General features: G+C 48.2%; 1 protein-coding gene across 6 annotated transcripts in view; it reads right to left on the bottom strand.

Annotated features, from left to right (window-relative positions):
• Positions 1–14,718, bottom strand: part of CXXC5 (CXXC finger protein 5) — a 171,836-nt gene that overhangs the window by 99,151 nt on the left and 57,967 nt on the right. For 2 of the 6 annotated variants that reach the window (XM_048861266.2, XM_075131385.1), the window contains exon 4: positions 10,010–10,051. The gene's annotated coding sequence lies outside the window, so the exon portion shown is untranslated. The other 4 variants (XM_048861260.2, XM_048861265.2, XM_075131386.1 and 1 more) reach the window with 3 other exon arrangements.

Raw genomic sequence — 14,718 nt, 5'->3', positions numbered from 1 at the left:
AAAGTGAGGGAGGGTGCATAACCCTCCCCCCTTCTCCTGGGATGTCTCTGCCTCTGCTCCAAGGACCTCTGGTGCCAGCCGGGCTGGGGCGAACTCACGGGTCATCTCCCATGGAGGATCCCACCACCCTCCTCCCCCCCCCCAAAAAAGTCCCCTCTTTTTGTCTAGACCCAGTGATCTGAGACCAACCTTCTGCCGCACTTCTCCATCCCGGCGGAGGTAGGGAGAAGGGGGGTTAGGGATAGGGGCTGGGTCGGAGCAAAGGGTCTGATCTGCCCCCTCTCCCCTTTCCCCTGGGCCACTGATCAGCACCTGAACGGACGGGAAATTACAGGGCAAACTTTTTCCCGAGACTTTTCCCCCAACTCTTCCGTCGCCCGTGAATGTATCTGCATATTTAGCAAGCACAGGGGCCTTTTCACTCTCATGCACCTACCGGAGGAAGAGCGATCCGGAGCAAGAGCAGGAGAAGCAGCAGCGGCAGGGGAGGAAGGAGGAGGAGAAGGGAAGGATGGGAGCTGCAGCCAGCACCACTCCGGGCAGTGTGTGTGTGTGTGTGTGTGTGTGCGCGCGCGAGCTGTCGCCGGCCGGATTAAAGAGCCAAATCCAGAGCATGCAAAAAAAAAAAAATTAGCACCTGCCAAAAAATTGTCTCTTTGCAAAGCGAGGGGTGTTTGTCTCCCTCCCCTCGCTGTGGGGCGGGGGGGTAAATCAGCGGGGTGGGGGGGGGCTGCAGCGCCCAGATCAAAGGGTCGCGTGCATGGGAGGAGGGGGGGCTCACAATGGGAAATTGAAGGGGAAAAAAAAAGAAGTGAAGGGGTGGGGGGGGTGTTTCTCCTCCAAGGCAGCGTCTCCTTCCCCGCAAACCCACCTCTACATCCCTCCTCGCTCTGGAAGTACATAGACAGCCGAACCACATTGCATAGGGCTGCTGCTGCCCGGGGGCTGCCGGCAAAACCCGGACCGGACCAACTCGCCGGCTGCCCACTGCCGCCGCCTCTGCCATCTCCGCCTCGCTCCCTTGGCCCTGCTCTTTTGCATGCTGAGCGCAGGCTTCTCCCCCCGCCCTCCCCAGCAACCAGCCCCAAAGTGAGCCGCAGCCCGGGGCAACTCCTCCAGCCGGGCAGGCAGCGCCGAGCCGCCTCCAAAGGAGGTTTTTATGCAATCGCTTTGATTATTATCTGATTAACTTGCAGCGTGGCTGCCGCTGCTGCATTCCCACTGGCCACATCCCAGCCCCCAAGCCCTCTGCCATCCCTCGCTGTCTCCTACACTCCCTCTTTTTGCTCTCTCCTTGTGTTCCCCACCACCACCACCACCACGACGAAAAGCAACTTTGAGTTTATCGCCGTCCTTCCCCTTTAAACAAAATAAAAACAAACCCCAAAGTAAGATGCGAAACTTTGCCCAGCCGGCGTTCAGCAAGCTGGCCTGGGGAGGTGCTAGCCCAGCTGGGCTTGCTTCTCAGGGGCGATGTGATTTTTATTTGGGGCTTTGTTAAACTGGCCTGTTCGGAACTTTCTGGGGGGGGGGGGGGGGTTGGTATAACAAATACCGAGGTTCACGCTGCTTCCTGGTGAAAACACGCTCCTTGTGCCTCGCCACAAAATATCGCCAGCACATGGGCTGATTCATTGTGGAGCCTTTTTTTATGAATAAAGGTTTTCCCAGCGGTTCCTTAGGGGTGTAAATACTTCAACAGACCACTTGTGGTACTCGTGCTAAACTTTGAAAATCCTTTTTATTAATTAATTTATTATTATTATTATAACATGTAGATACAGATGTGCGTGAGCGAGAGCATGAGGATTTAGGTTTCCGCAATGGATTCCGCTTGCTTGGACTCAGAGCGCAGCTTTCTGTGGCATTTCAAGCTATTCTGAGCTGAAATTGTTCAAACTAGTCTCTGTACATTATGAATACATGACATTGGCCCTCAGTCTAATGCAATGTGTCCATTTATTGTATTTTTATTACATACCTTGGGCACATATATATAAATGCCAAATATATATAGATGCCTATATAGCTTCTGCTAACTGCTATAAGGCCCTCTTAAAAGGGATATATTACTTGGGGGGATTGATTGGAAGTGAAGACTACAGCAAAAATTCAGAAATTGACCATCAAGATATAATTAAGCTGCAGGTCCCTTTTGTTTTTTTTCAACACATGATGCAGACCTTTATCCTTATACACATTACCCTGCTGGCCAGGGGATGTGTTATTACATTCTTTAATAATGTATTTTGTATCACTTGTCTCAGGCTGTTTACCGTCTGACAAAGTTTGGGTTTAGCTCGCCGCATGACGTGACCTAGTCTTAGTAACAGAACTCCAGGACAAATAGTGGGAACTGTCTCAGATAATAATTAATTAATAATAGGATCATGTAATAATAGTAAGCACGTCGATAGCACTCTCAAAGCACTGTGCAAAGCTGGGCAGGTGCTATTAAGCCACGCTCCGTACAAGACATTTTCCCCTCAGTTCTTATAGTCCTTCATGTTCACTTTTAAAAATCATGTCTGCTGAGCATCTCCTGCAATCCTGGAGCATGTGTGAGGGACCCACACAGCACCCTGTTGATTTCCATGGGGCTCTGCTAGGGAGCAAGGGTCATCTCTCCCCTCCCCCCTGCCATGCAACGCTACTCGCAGGATCAAGGTCTTACATGGTACAACCTCCATCAATTTCAAGCGGACCAGGACCTGGCCCAGTGCTACTACTGTGCTCAGATGTGCTGGACAAGATAAACAGATGGCAGACAGCTAATCATAAAACTAGGTCTTTGGTTATAAACCACTTGGACTAGGGTGTGTCTCTCTCCATGATACCATACTGAGCTGCTGTCTCAATAAATAATTGTTATGACTGCTTTTCTTTCTGTGTCGCTTATACCTCACACGTTTTGTTCATGTTTGTGTGGCTGATGCCTAAAAAGCCTGGGACTGGGGCCCTGAAAGCTTATTCCGGGTAGAATAAGATAAAATGTCTCCACTCCAATATCCCCTACACAGCATCCAAGTTATCGTCCTCTATATTTCAGGTCAAAAGGCCATATGACCTCCCCTCAGCAAATTTGTAGCTGGTCAATATTTGCTGGTGCCAGAAGCTATTGACTAGCTAGGAAAGCAATAGTCTTTTCAGTCTTATGATGCTGTGTCAGCCAGTTGTATGACAGTTGGTAAGCAATGGGTGTCACAAGTATGTACATCATATATAATCTGAGGATCATGTAAGTACCACTGGTCAGATGTGAACTTCTTACTGAACCCTTCCAGCAGATACGTGAAGAAAACAGGAATGTGATATTTCCTGGTCTTGCTTGCAATACAATCTCAAATGGACTCAGGACCCAATTCTGCAAATGTACTCACATTGACTAGCAGGTGCTCATCCATTTACTTTACGTGTCCATTTAAGGAGTGGGTACTTCCTCCAGCATTACAGGAGGTACAGCTAATGTCTGCTATAGGCAAGGCTGAAAGGCAATTTCTATTCCCACTCTCCTCCATTTCTCGTAACTTCTTTTGGGGCTGAAGCATTATGTGGATTCCAATTTCTTATTCAGTTAAACTGATTATTTATACAGACCATGTGTGTGACCCACAGCTACCATAACAAGACCCTGATCGCTACCACACTACACATTTCCCCATTGCACACCTGGCCAGATGTATGGCAGGGGACAGGGAAGCAGGGGTTATCTTCCCCTGAAGCATCAGGGATTAGCCACAGCTGGAGACAGGACCCTGGATGGGGTGGACTAATGCTCTGAAGTGGTACAGAGAATCCTTTCCAGACGTCTGACTGGTGGGTCTTGCTCACATACTCAGGATCCAACTAATTGCCAGATGTGCAGGCTAGCAGGAATTCTCCCCCCCCAGTCTGATTAGAGGAACCTTGGAGATTTGCTGCCTGCCTGTGCAGCATGGGGTGTGGTTCACCTGCTGGGATCATCCGGGCATATCTCACCTAATCAATTCCCTGCCATGGCAGCAGCCTCTGGCATTGGTGGCCCCTCCATTTTCCTTCTTCTCTGCCTGGGGCACCTCTAGTCTCCTGAGGATGACATGCTTTAGGGCTCACTCAAGTTATTGAGCTCAATATAAGGGTAAATGGGTAAAAATTTCAGGCCTGGGTTTTACAGGAAGTCAGACTAGATCTAAAAAGTCTCTTTCCCCTTAAACTCTATGAAATAAGCGGGATATTTTCAAAGATACAACCAGGGGCCCAGGTACCCAACTCCCACTGACTTTCAAGGAGAGTTGGGTGCCTACTTGGCCTATTGTGCATTTGAAAATCTCCGCCTCAATAAAGACAAAATAATACATCATTTCTATGCAAGGCCCATTACAAACACCTCAGGGGATTAGATCCCTACATCGGACACTGGAAAGTTATATCCAGTTGAAATATTTCTTTCAACCCAACTTTAATGGCTCTCATCAAAATGGAAGACTTACACAGGACATCTACGGTTTTGAGTACGTGTTTCAGGTTTTCCACTAAAAATAAATCTAAAACCCCAAAACTGATTTTTTTTCTATCAATTTCCACTAAAAACTAAAGAAAAATGGTTTATGGCAGAAATTTTTTAGCTTTATGTTGCTGAAAATTGAAAAAACCCTGTTTTTTTGGCTTCTGTTTTCTGATGAAAACCCAACATTTTCTGAAGAAAAATGTTGAGAAAAAATGAAAAAAACCCCTCTTTTCATTGGCTTTTTTCCCCAGGGGAGGACCCCAAAATCATGTCCTGACCAGCTCTACTTATAGTCATAAGTGAGACAAAAATGCAGACAGTATGTGTATATTGGGGCGGAGGAGGGAGGATTGAAAATGAAAGTAATATGGCTAAGCTGTTTTCATTTGGCACACATCTGGTTAATTCCAAGAGTTTTACATATATCTCTGGTGGGAATGCAGTATTGGCTTCACTCTGCTCCTTGTGAAGTCAAGGAGAGTTTTACACCCGACTTCGATGGGAGCAGAGTTAGGCCAGCGCTAGGTGCTTTGAAAATGCCATCTTCATAAAGGTAAGTTAAAAGGCTAAGGAACTGTAGCCTCAGAAGGAGCAATTTGCAGGCAGCTAGGCCAACAGGAACAGCTGTGTCTGCGAGGAAAGGCAGGTTGAAGCACCACTGCTGCCCTCCACTGGGAGGCATTTTTAAACATTTAAGATAATATTTTCAAAACCGCCTAAGTGATCAAGGAAACCAAGTCTCATTCTCAGAAGGGACTTAGAAATCAATGGGAAGTTAGGGGCCTGTTTTTAAAATCCCACAGAGTACCTATCTGCATCTTTAGATACCTGCATCCCTATACAACCCTGGTCCTAACTCACTCACGGGTTTTTCAAAATGTTACCAACAAAATCAAAGACTGCTTTGGAAGCTAGGCCTATGCAGCCTGCACAAAAAAAAAAAAAAAAAATCACACAAAGCCAGTGGGAAAGCCAACTCCTAAGCCCCATTATCCACCCATTAGACCACAGATGTCCCATAAAGTTACTTCCAATTCTAACCACCCCCAAGGTTACACACAAAGATTGAAGTTACACAGACAGCATATTGGGTACGGCCTGCTAGCACAGCCCTGTATGATACAGCTCCTAAGCCAGTGAGGCTTGGCATTGGTCACAGGCATCTCTGCTTGGGGTACTTGTATATCCCCCATGACCATGGTACCTAAGTGCCCCTCAACACAGCCTGTGAGGCAGGGAAGTGCTCTTATCCGTGTTTTACAGAGGAGAAACTGATGGCCAGGGAGACTAAAGGTGGGAGCCACAAAAGGACATAGGTGGGTAACCCCCAGACTTAGGCACCCCCAGCCCAGTTTTGGCTCCAATGCAATGCCTGAAGTCACTTGGTGCCTCCGTTTTCATGTGCATCTGCTTCTGGGCGTGTGCACTGCCTGCCTCCGTTTGGGCGTCCTAGCATCCAGCTTCTGATCTCCTCCCTAAGCCCCAGGGCAATTCAACAAACCATGGGAAAGGCAGGCCTTCAGCTGCCTAAGTCAAGGGAGGGCCTGATCCAGGTGGTGTGCTCAGAAGCTACCTACCAGATTGGGTCCCATTCAAAATCCAGCTCCAGGAGGACGAGTCCAGTTTATAACTTTTAGCCCAGTGGTTAAAGCACTTGTGGAAGTGCTCAGCGGCTACCTATCAGATCAGCTCCCATGCAAAATCTGGCAGTCTCTCCTGTTGAAGCTGTGCACTGTGGATAAATAATGAAAGTGATTGGGCTACCCAAAAATGAGGAAACTAGTGAAATGGAAATTAAAAAGTACAGTCTCAAAAGTGAAATGCCTGCAACCTGTATGGAAACTTGTTTTATAAAACACCATAATAGAGGTGCAAATTAAATGTATACCCCAAATTAAAAAACTTGGTAAGAGGATCAAAAAAGCGACACCGTGGCTAAACAAAGTAAAAGAATCAGTTAGAGGCAAAAAGGCATCATTTAAAAATTGGAAGTTAATCCTACCGAGGAAAACAGAAAGGAGCATAAACTGCGGCAAGTCAGGTGTAAAAGTATAATTAGGCAGGCCAAAAAAGAATTTGAAGAGCAACTAGCAAAAGACACAAAAACAGCAAAAAGTACATCAGAGGCAGGAAGACTGTCAATCAGTGGGGCCACTGGACGATTGAGGTGGTAAAGGAGCACTCAAGGAAGACAAGGCCATTGTGGAGAAACTACTACCACTTTTGTCAGTATAACTTATGTTGCTCAGGGGTGTGAAAACACACACCGCTGAGCGATATAAATTTCGACAGAAGTGCCCGTGTGGACAGTGTTACCTTGGCAGGAGAGCTTCTCCTGCCAACATAGCTACCGCCGCTCGTGAAGGTGGTTTTATTATGTCGATAGGAGATCTCTCTCCTGCAAGTATAGAGCGGCTACACGAGTGATCTTGCAGCAGCATAGCTGCATTAGTACAGCTGTGCCACTGTAAGCTTGCTAGTGTAGATACAGCCTAAATTAACTCTTTGCATTGGTCTTCCCTGCAGAAGTTGTGAGGGAGATTCCCACAACTGAGCCATCCCTTTTAGGTGACAGATCTGAAGAACTGTCCCAGAGTGAAGTGTCAATAGAGGAGGTTTGGGAACAAACTGGATTAAACAAACAGTAATAAGTCACCAGGACCAGATGGTATTCACTCAAGAGTTCTGAAGGAACTCAAACATGAAATTGCAGAACTCCTAACTGTGGTATGCAACCTATCATTTAAAACAGCTTCTGTACCAGATGACTGGAGGATAGCTAATGTGAGATAAATTTTTTAAAAAGGCTCCAGAGGCGATCCTAGCATTACAGGCCAGTAAGCCTAACTTCAGTACCAAACAAATTGGTTGAAACTATATTAAAGAATAGAATGATCAGACACATAGATGAACACGATTTTTTGGGGAAGAGTCAACATGGCTATTTAAAGGGAACTTATGCCTCACCAAGCTATTAGAATTCTTTGAGGGGGTCAACAAACGTGGACAAGGGGGATCCAGTGGATATAGTGTACTTAGATCTTCAGAAAGCCTTTGAAAAGGTCCCTTACCAAAGGCTCTTATACAAAGTAAGCTGTTATGGTAAGAGGGAAGGTTTTCTCATGGATCAGTAACTGGTTAAAAGACCGAAAACAAAGGGTAGGAATAAATTGCCAGTTTTCACAATGGAGAAAGGTTAATGGTGGTGTTCCCCAGGGATCTGTACTGGGACCAGTGCAATTTGACCAATTCATAAATCTGGAACATATTTTATTATCTGGAAAAGGGGGTAAACAGTGAGGTGGCAAAATGTGCAGATACAAAATTACTTAAGATAGTTAAGTCTAAAGCAGATTGTGAAGAGTTACAAAGGGATCTCCCAAAACTGGGTGACTGGGCAACAAAATGGCAGAAGAAATTCAATATTGATAAATGCAAAGTCATGCACATTGGAAAACAATCCCAACTAATATACACAAAATGATTGGGTCTAAATTAGCTGTTACCACTCAAGAAAGATCTTGGAGCCATTGTAGACAGTTCTCTGAAACCATCCGCGCAATGTGCAGCGGTGGTCAAAAAAAGCAAACAGTGTTAGGAATCATCAGGAAAGGGATAGAGAATAAGACAGTAAATATCAGAATGCTTCTATATACATCCATGGTACACCTACACCTTGAATACTGTGAGCAGTTCTAGCCACCCCACCTCAGTAAAGATATATTGGAATTGGAAAAGGTACAGAAACGGTAACAAAAATTAGGGGTATGAAACAGCTTCTATGTGAAGAGAGATTAATAAGACTGGGACTGTTGATCTTGGAAAAGAAATGAGTAAGGGGGGATATGAGAGAGGTCTATAAAGCCTTGACTGGTGTGGAGACAGTGAACAAGGCAGTGTTATTCACCCCTTCACATAACACAAGAACTGGGGGTCACACAATGAAATTAATAGGCAGCAGATTTAAAAACAAACAAAAGGAAGTACTTTGCACAGTCAACCTGTAGAACTTGTTGCCAGAAGATGTTGTGAAGGCCAAAGTTATAGCGGGGTTCAAAAAAGAACTAGATAAGTTCATGGAGGATGGGTCCATCAATGGCTATTAGCCAAGATAGTCAGTGAGGCAACCCCATGCTTTGGGTGCCCCTAAACTTCTGTTTGCCACAAGCTGGGAGGGAACAATAGGGGATGGGTCACTCAATGATTGCTTCTTCTGTTTAGTCCCTCTGAAGCACCTGGCATTGGCTATTGTTGGAAGACAGGACACTGGGCTGGATGGACCAATGGTCTGACCCAGTATGGCCGTTCTTATGTTCCTAGGTTGGAGCAGAGGGACAGGACCAGAGTCATATCCCTCCCACATGGGAGCCTTAACCACTGGATTAGAGTCATCTCCCCTCTGTGGCCCAATGGCTGTGTTTATCCTCAGTGGAACAGCTTCAAGAGGAGAGAGTGAGGAAGCCCCACATCAGAATACCTCACAGTCCAGTGGCTGGAGCATGCCCTTGAGAGGTGAGAGAGCCTCTCCCCTCTGGCAGAGGAGGAATTAAACCTGGGCCGCCCACATCCCAGACCAGTGGTCTAACCACTGGGCTAGAAGTTATAAGGTGGGCAGGACCTCTTCCCATCACCATTTTTCATGGAGTGAGGCAGGCACTTAACCCATTCCCTCAAGGAGTGACTCCAGGCAGCAGGTCCCTGTTCACGGGTGGCTACGCAGAATTAGGCACCTTCTGCAGCCTGCACTTAGGTGCCGATCTCTGGGAAAGGGGCGGGGCTTAGCACACACCCCTTTGGTCAGCATTTCCATTAGCTAGATTAGGGATCTTCTGGCCTAGCCAGCTGGCTTTTGTCGATCCCATTCTTAGGCGCCTCTCTCCCCATTCATTGTATCGGGAGCCAAGTTGCCTCTCAGGATTTGTGGATCGTAGCACTATTCCTGGGATTTTCTAGGTGATACCATGCTGAGTGTCACAGCACCCAAGTCCCTTTGTGGATCCCACCCTAAGTGACTTGCCCACAGTCACAGAGGAAGCCTGTGGTAGAGCCAGTAGGGTGACCAGATGTCCCGATTTTATAGGGACAGTCCCGATTTTGGGGTCTTTTTCTTATATAGGTTCCTATTACCCTCCCACCCCCGTCCCGATTTTTCACAATTTTCTGTCTGGTCACCCTAAGAGCCAGGGTTGGCTGAATCTGGAACTCCTGAGACCCAAGCTAGCCCCCTTCCACAAAGCCATCCTTCCTCTCTCGATCAGCTGCTTACCACCAGTGAACTGACTCAGAGTGAGTTAGTGATTAACACCGTTTCCTCTGCTGTTTTCACCTAAACCAGCACATTGAAAAAGTGAACCTCAACGGCCTTCATCAGGTGCATAAGCTCAGAAACCACTTAGGTGATTTTGAAAATCCAGTGCTAGTCTTGTTTAGCAGCACTGTTGGGAGCAGGGAAACCAGATCTCCATCTGCAAAGGACTTCAGGCTGATTGAGTTTGGATGGTTGGAACAGTGACTGTGACCTACCTTGGATTAACAGCTGACGTTAGCCACCGACTCACTCCTTTCCTGTGGAAAGAATGAGTGTATAAGAAAATGAGGTCTTATCAAAACTATTCCCATATACCCATTGCCCAGCCAATTCCCAGATCCTCTCCCCTTCCCTGGCACACCTTATCCCAAGTCCTGCAACCTTTCCCCACCATGTCCTTTGAGTTTTGTTATACAGGCAGTGTGGTTCAATAGACTAGAAACCTGGGCTGTAGTCCCAGTTCAGCCATGAACTCGCTGTGTGATCTTGGGTAATCTGTCCCACAATTTCTTCTCTCCTCCTTTGCCTTTTTTGGTGCTGAGAGGGTCTGTAGAACACAGAGCACAAGGGCATCTAGACATCACTGCAATGTAAAGAATGAAGAATAATAGTGCTTCTTCCCAAAGGAAAATATACAAACAAGAGCTGGCTAGCACTAGCCCAAGCCAGCCATTGAGGAGATGAACCACTGAAGAGAAGAAGAGCAACTCTCTCTGGGGTACACATGCTAATTTTTGGCCTGCACCATAGTACCTGCCGCAGTGATCTCTTCAGATCTAACAAGGTGAGAGGGGTCAGAACCCATCAATACTGTTCGGATGGACTCTACTGTACCTGCCGGTACATGCTTGAAATGAGGCTGGCACATCTTCCCTCTACATTGGCTTGTAACTTTAATAGACCTTTAGATGAATAAGAGAACCCACCAGCTACCGTGCAGCAACAAGACTTGCTTCACGGATTCTCTACACTTATACTTAAGATGGCTGCTGTAGTCCCATCACATGTAAAGCAGATGCCATTATTAGTATTAAAATAACCCTAGAGGGCTCAGCTGAGATCAGGGCCCCATTGTGCTAGGTGCTGCACAAACATAGTAAGGGATGGCCTCTGTCCCAAAGAATTCCCAGTCTAAACACAGAGAAAAAGGGATGGAACATTACATCCACGTTAGATATAGGAAACTGAGGCACAGAAAGATTACATGAGTTGCTCAGGATCATACAAGAAGTTGGCTGAGCCAGGATTTGAACCTTGATCTCCAGTGCCTCATTACAGCAACTTAACTATAAGACCACCCATCTGCCCAATGGCTACAATGGCCTATTCATTTAGTGTAAAGCTGCACAGCCTACCCCACAGCAAGGTCTGCTTTCTTACTATTGACCAGCTCAACTACTGTCTCAATCACCTTTTGGGAGAAAAACAAAGATACCTGAGAATGAGACCAAAAAATGCACATTTTACACACTTGAGAAAACCTGTAAAATGATTAAATCCCTCAAAATGTCCCTGCTTAGAAGTGGGGAAAAAACCCAAAGCATCTCTGAAGAGAGATAATTTCCTCGTCACAAACCATGATTCTTCATCTATTTAACATTTGTAAGAAGTTAGTTCCCTTTAAAAAGTCTCACTGTGCTAGGCGTAGGAAAATCAGTGTGCTCAGCTCTTGCAAAAAAACCAGTTACCTCCCTTTCGTAACTGTTGTTCTTCGCGATGTGTTGCTCATGTTCATTCCATTCTAGGTGTGCGTGTGCCCACATGCAGTTGTCAGAGATTTTTGCCTTAGCGGCAGGGCTGTCCCCAGCTATTCTGGGGCCCGAAGCAGCCCCCCTGCGGGGGAGGGGGTCAGGCCTCTGTGGGGTGTGGGCAGCTGGCTTGGTGGTCAGGGAGGAACCAACCCCCAGCACTCACTGGCAGTGTGGCTCGGACCAGGTCCCTGCACTTCCCCCCACTGGTGAGGGCGGGCCCAGCCCTGCTGCACTCCTCAGGGGTGGGAAGAGGTGGGGCTGCGGTGGAGCAGGGCCATAGCTGAGGTGGAGCAGGGGCAGGAAGAGGTGGGGCAGAGGTGGGGAGCCTGGGGAAGGGGTGGGGCAGGGGCTGGAGCACAGAAAATTCGGTGCCCCAAGCAGCTGCGTACTTTGCATGTGGGTAAGGATGGCCCTGCTTAGCAGTATCTGTAGGGCCAGCTATGGCACCTTCGGGAGTGCCACGCTCATGCGTCAGTATATTAGGCACCTCTAGCCCTATGCCTTCTCCGTTCCTTCTTGCCAGAACTCCAACAGAGGGGTAGGAGGGCGAGGAATAAAATGGACATGAGCAACACGTCTCGAAGAACAGTTACAAAAAGATAGGTAGCCGTTTTTTCTTCTTTGAGTGCTTGCTGATGTTGATTCCATTCTAGGTGACTCACAAGCAGAATCCCTGGCAGCAGGCTCGGAGTTCATGGTCATGCAGCTTGCAACACTGCTCTACCAAAGCCAGCATAGTCTCGGGCCTGCTGAGTAAGCGCATAAGGAGACGTGAGTGTGTGAATGGACGACCAGGTAGTGGCCCTGCAGAGGTCTTGAATAGGCCCTTGAGCCAAGAAGGCAGTCGCAGAGTCTTGTGCCTTAGTCGAGTGGGCGGTCGCAATCGCCAGTGGAGGCGCTTTTGCCAGATCATAACAAAAGCTGGAGTCACGTGGAGATAAATCAGCAGTGAGGTTTTCGGAAACAAACTGTAGTCTCTGTTGCACCAATTGAGTCACTCCAGATTTACACCAGGGTGGCTGAGATCAGAATGTGTAGCCTAGGGCCTGTTTCACCACTGCAGCTCTCCAGTTTCACATGTGAGTGATTCCACTGAATCCACACACAAAGCTGGAGTAACAGCGGTGAATCAGGCCCCCATACTTAACATGTAGTGAATACACAAATACTCTGCCCCTAATTCTGATCTCTGTTACACCGGTGTGCATGGAGTTACCCCAGCATCACACAGGTGTCGCTCAGACCAGAACGTGGCTCAGACTAACTGAATTTTAAGTGGCCTATACCTGTTCATGCTCACAGAAGAGGTTGTTAATTTTTAACCCCAGCTGTCTGCGGTGTGGTGAGCTCTAACCACAACAGCGGGTTCCGGCTGGAGTTATCAGGTACATGCAGAGGTCAAACAGCAACTTCCCCAGGAATCCGCTCTCCCTTACCATATATCACGGGGCGGGCAGAGGGATACAGCTGTCTCAGCTCTCCAGCGAATTTGACCTCCTGGTAGGAGTGCATGGTATTTTGACATCCAAGACACTGTGGGCTGAGGTTTCGACTCTGCTCCTAGGTGGCACAAGCAAAGCATGCAGTTGCATTTAGGAAATGGGTAACTGGGCCCGTGGTTTGAGATATCCCAGTGGTTAATCTGCAACTGGGCCTGCAACTGCATGGAGAGCATTCTCGCTGGCACTGCCCATAGAGGCAGGCCCCAAACCACAAAGCCAGCTGCAGGGGTGTAGGGTGGTTGTTGGTCACCTCAATGCAGCTAGCTCGGGACAGGAGGGACCCATCAGCCTTTGTGCATGAGCCACACTACACAGGGGTAAAGGAGGGTGAGTCAGAAAATAATAAGGTCTTCAGGTGCAGCAATAGGTGGGGGAGGCTGGATTGGAATCACTCCATTTTTACCCTGACAGGAGACCGTTACCCCTCCCCCCATATGAGGGCTGGTGCAAATCTGTCCCTTCCCGCTCTAACTGTACTGTGTGTGGCATTCTATGGGGAGTCTGCAGCTGTCTGGGGGATATAGACGTCTCCCCCAGACAGATTGCTAGGGTGTTATTTGTCTGTTGGGGGAGGGAATGGATGGCTTGAGTAGCTGTCCTGGAGGTCCTTATCCAGGTGATCAATGGCGGCAGTTATCTCCACTGGAGGCTGGCCAAAAGGGCAAAGCAATGCTGCTATGCCCTGGGGAGACCCAGGAGGCTGGGGACGGGGACTCCTCAGTCCCTGCAGTTGTGAGCAGGGCGAGACCAGGCAGGAAACGTGTATGCAGAAGACTGGGATGGAAGTGACAAGTCTTGGTTCTGTTGGCTTGGGTCACAGGTCTCTCCAGGAGAGCAGGGTATCAGGGGACACTGGCCTGGGGACCATGGGGGTTAAGTCATGAAGGACAAGCCCCTGGATTTTGCATGTGTGGCTGCAGGACATGGCTGGTGCTGCTGTCTCCAGCTGGGTATTCGGTGCAGTATGAGCCGAAGGGGGGCTCAGTGAGGGGGTGGGGTGGCTGTGTTATTTCCACCCAGCCTGAAATGTACTCCAAAGTGGTCATGAACACAGCACATCCCCAAGGCAGCATCCAGATGGGACTGGCTGTCAGTGGGCAGAGCACATAACTGTGAGCAGAGGACATTCCTCACCAGGGCAACACTGGAAATGTCAGCATCCTGTGGACGGTGGTTCTCCCGAGACAGCTCCAGATTTCATGACTACCACACCAACTACAAGGGGACTGTCTGAGGCGCGTCACGAGCACTTGGCCACACTGTTGATCCAGTGAGTGAGGATGGGATTAGAGGCAGTACAGGTGAGATTCAGCCTGCATCATGGTCCTCCTGCATCTTGGGGTCCCCTTTCCTAGGGGGCGAGGAACCTGGTTTGATGGTCCCACCTTGTTGGTTAATGGAACCTGGATGTTTCCCAAGGGCTGGGAGGCAGAAATATTGTCTTTCTGACCCGACACTCCCTCGAGGGGTTGGCAAGACTTTATAACATCGATGAAGGGCTCCTGGATACCCTCTTCCCCAGTGTTTGCCTCACAGGTCGCCTTGGTTGACAGATGAGCTGACGCAGCAGAAGCAGCGGGAAGCCAGCTGGAGGGTCCATGGAGAGGTGCAGTTGTGTCAGAAAGACTCTTTCTTTTACCCTCAGTTTCCATGGCTGTGTGGGAGGCCAAT

This window comes from Caretta caretta, chromosome 8 (genome assembly GCF_965140235.1).
Source record: "Caretta caretta isolate rCarCar2 chromosome 8, rCarCar1.hap1, whole genome shotgun sequence".
Classification (NCBI taxonomy): domain Eukaryota; kingdom Metazoa; phylum Chordata; order Testudines; family Cheloniidae; genus Caretta; species Caretta caretta.
Note: the sequence above shows the minus strand (reverse complement) of the source record. Positions and strands in the feature narration are given on the sequence as shown.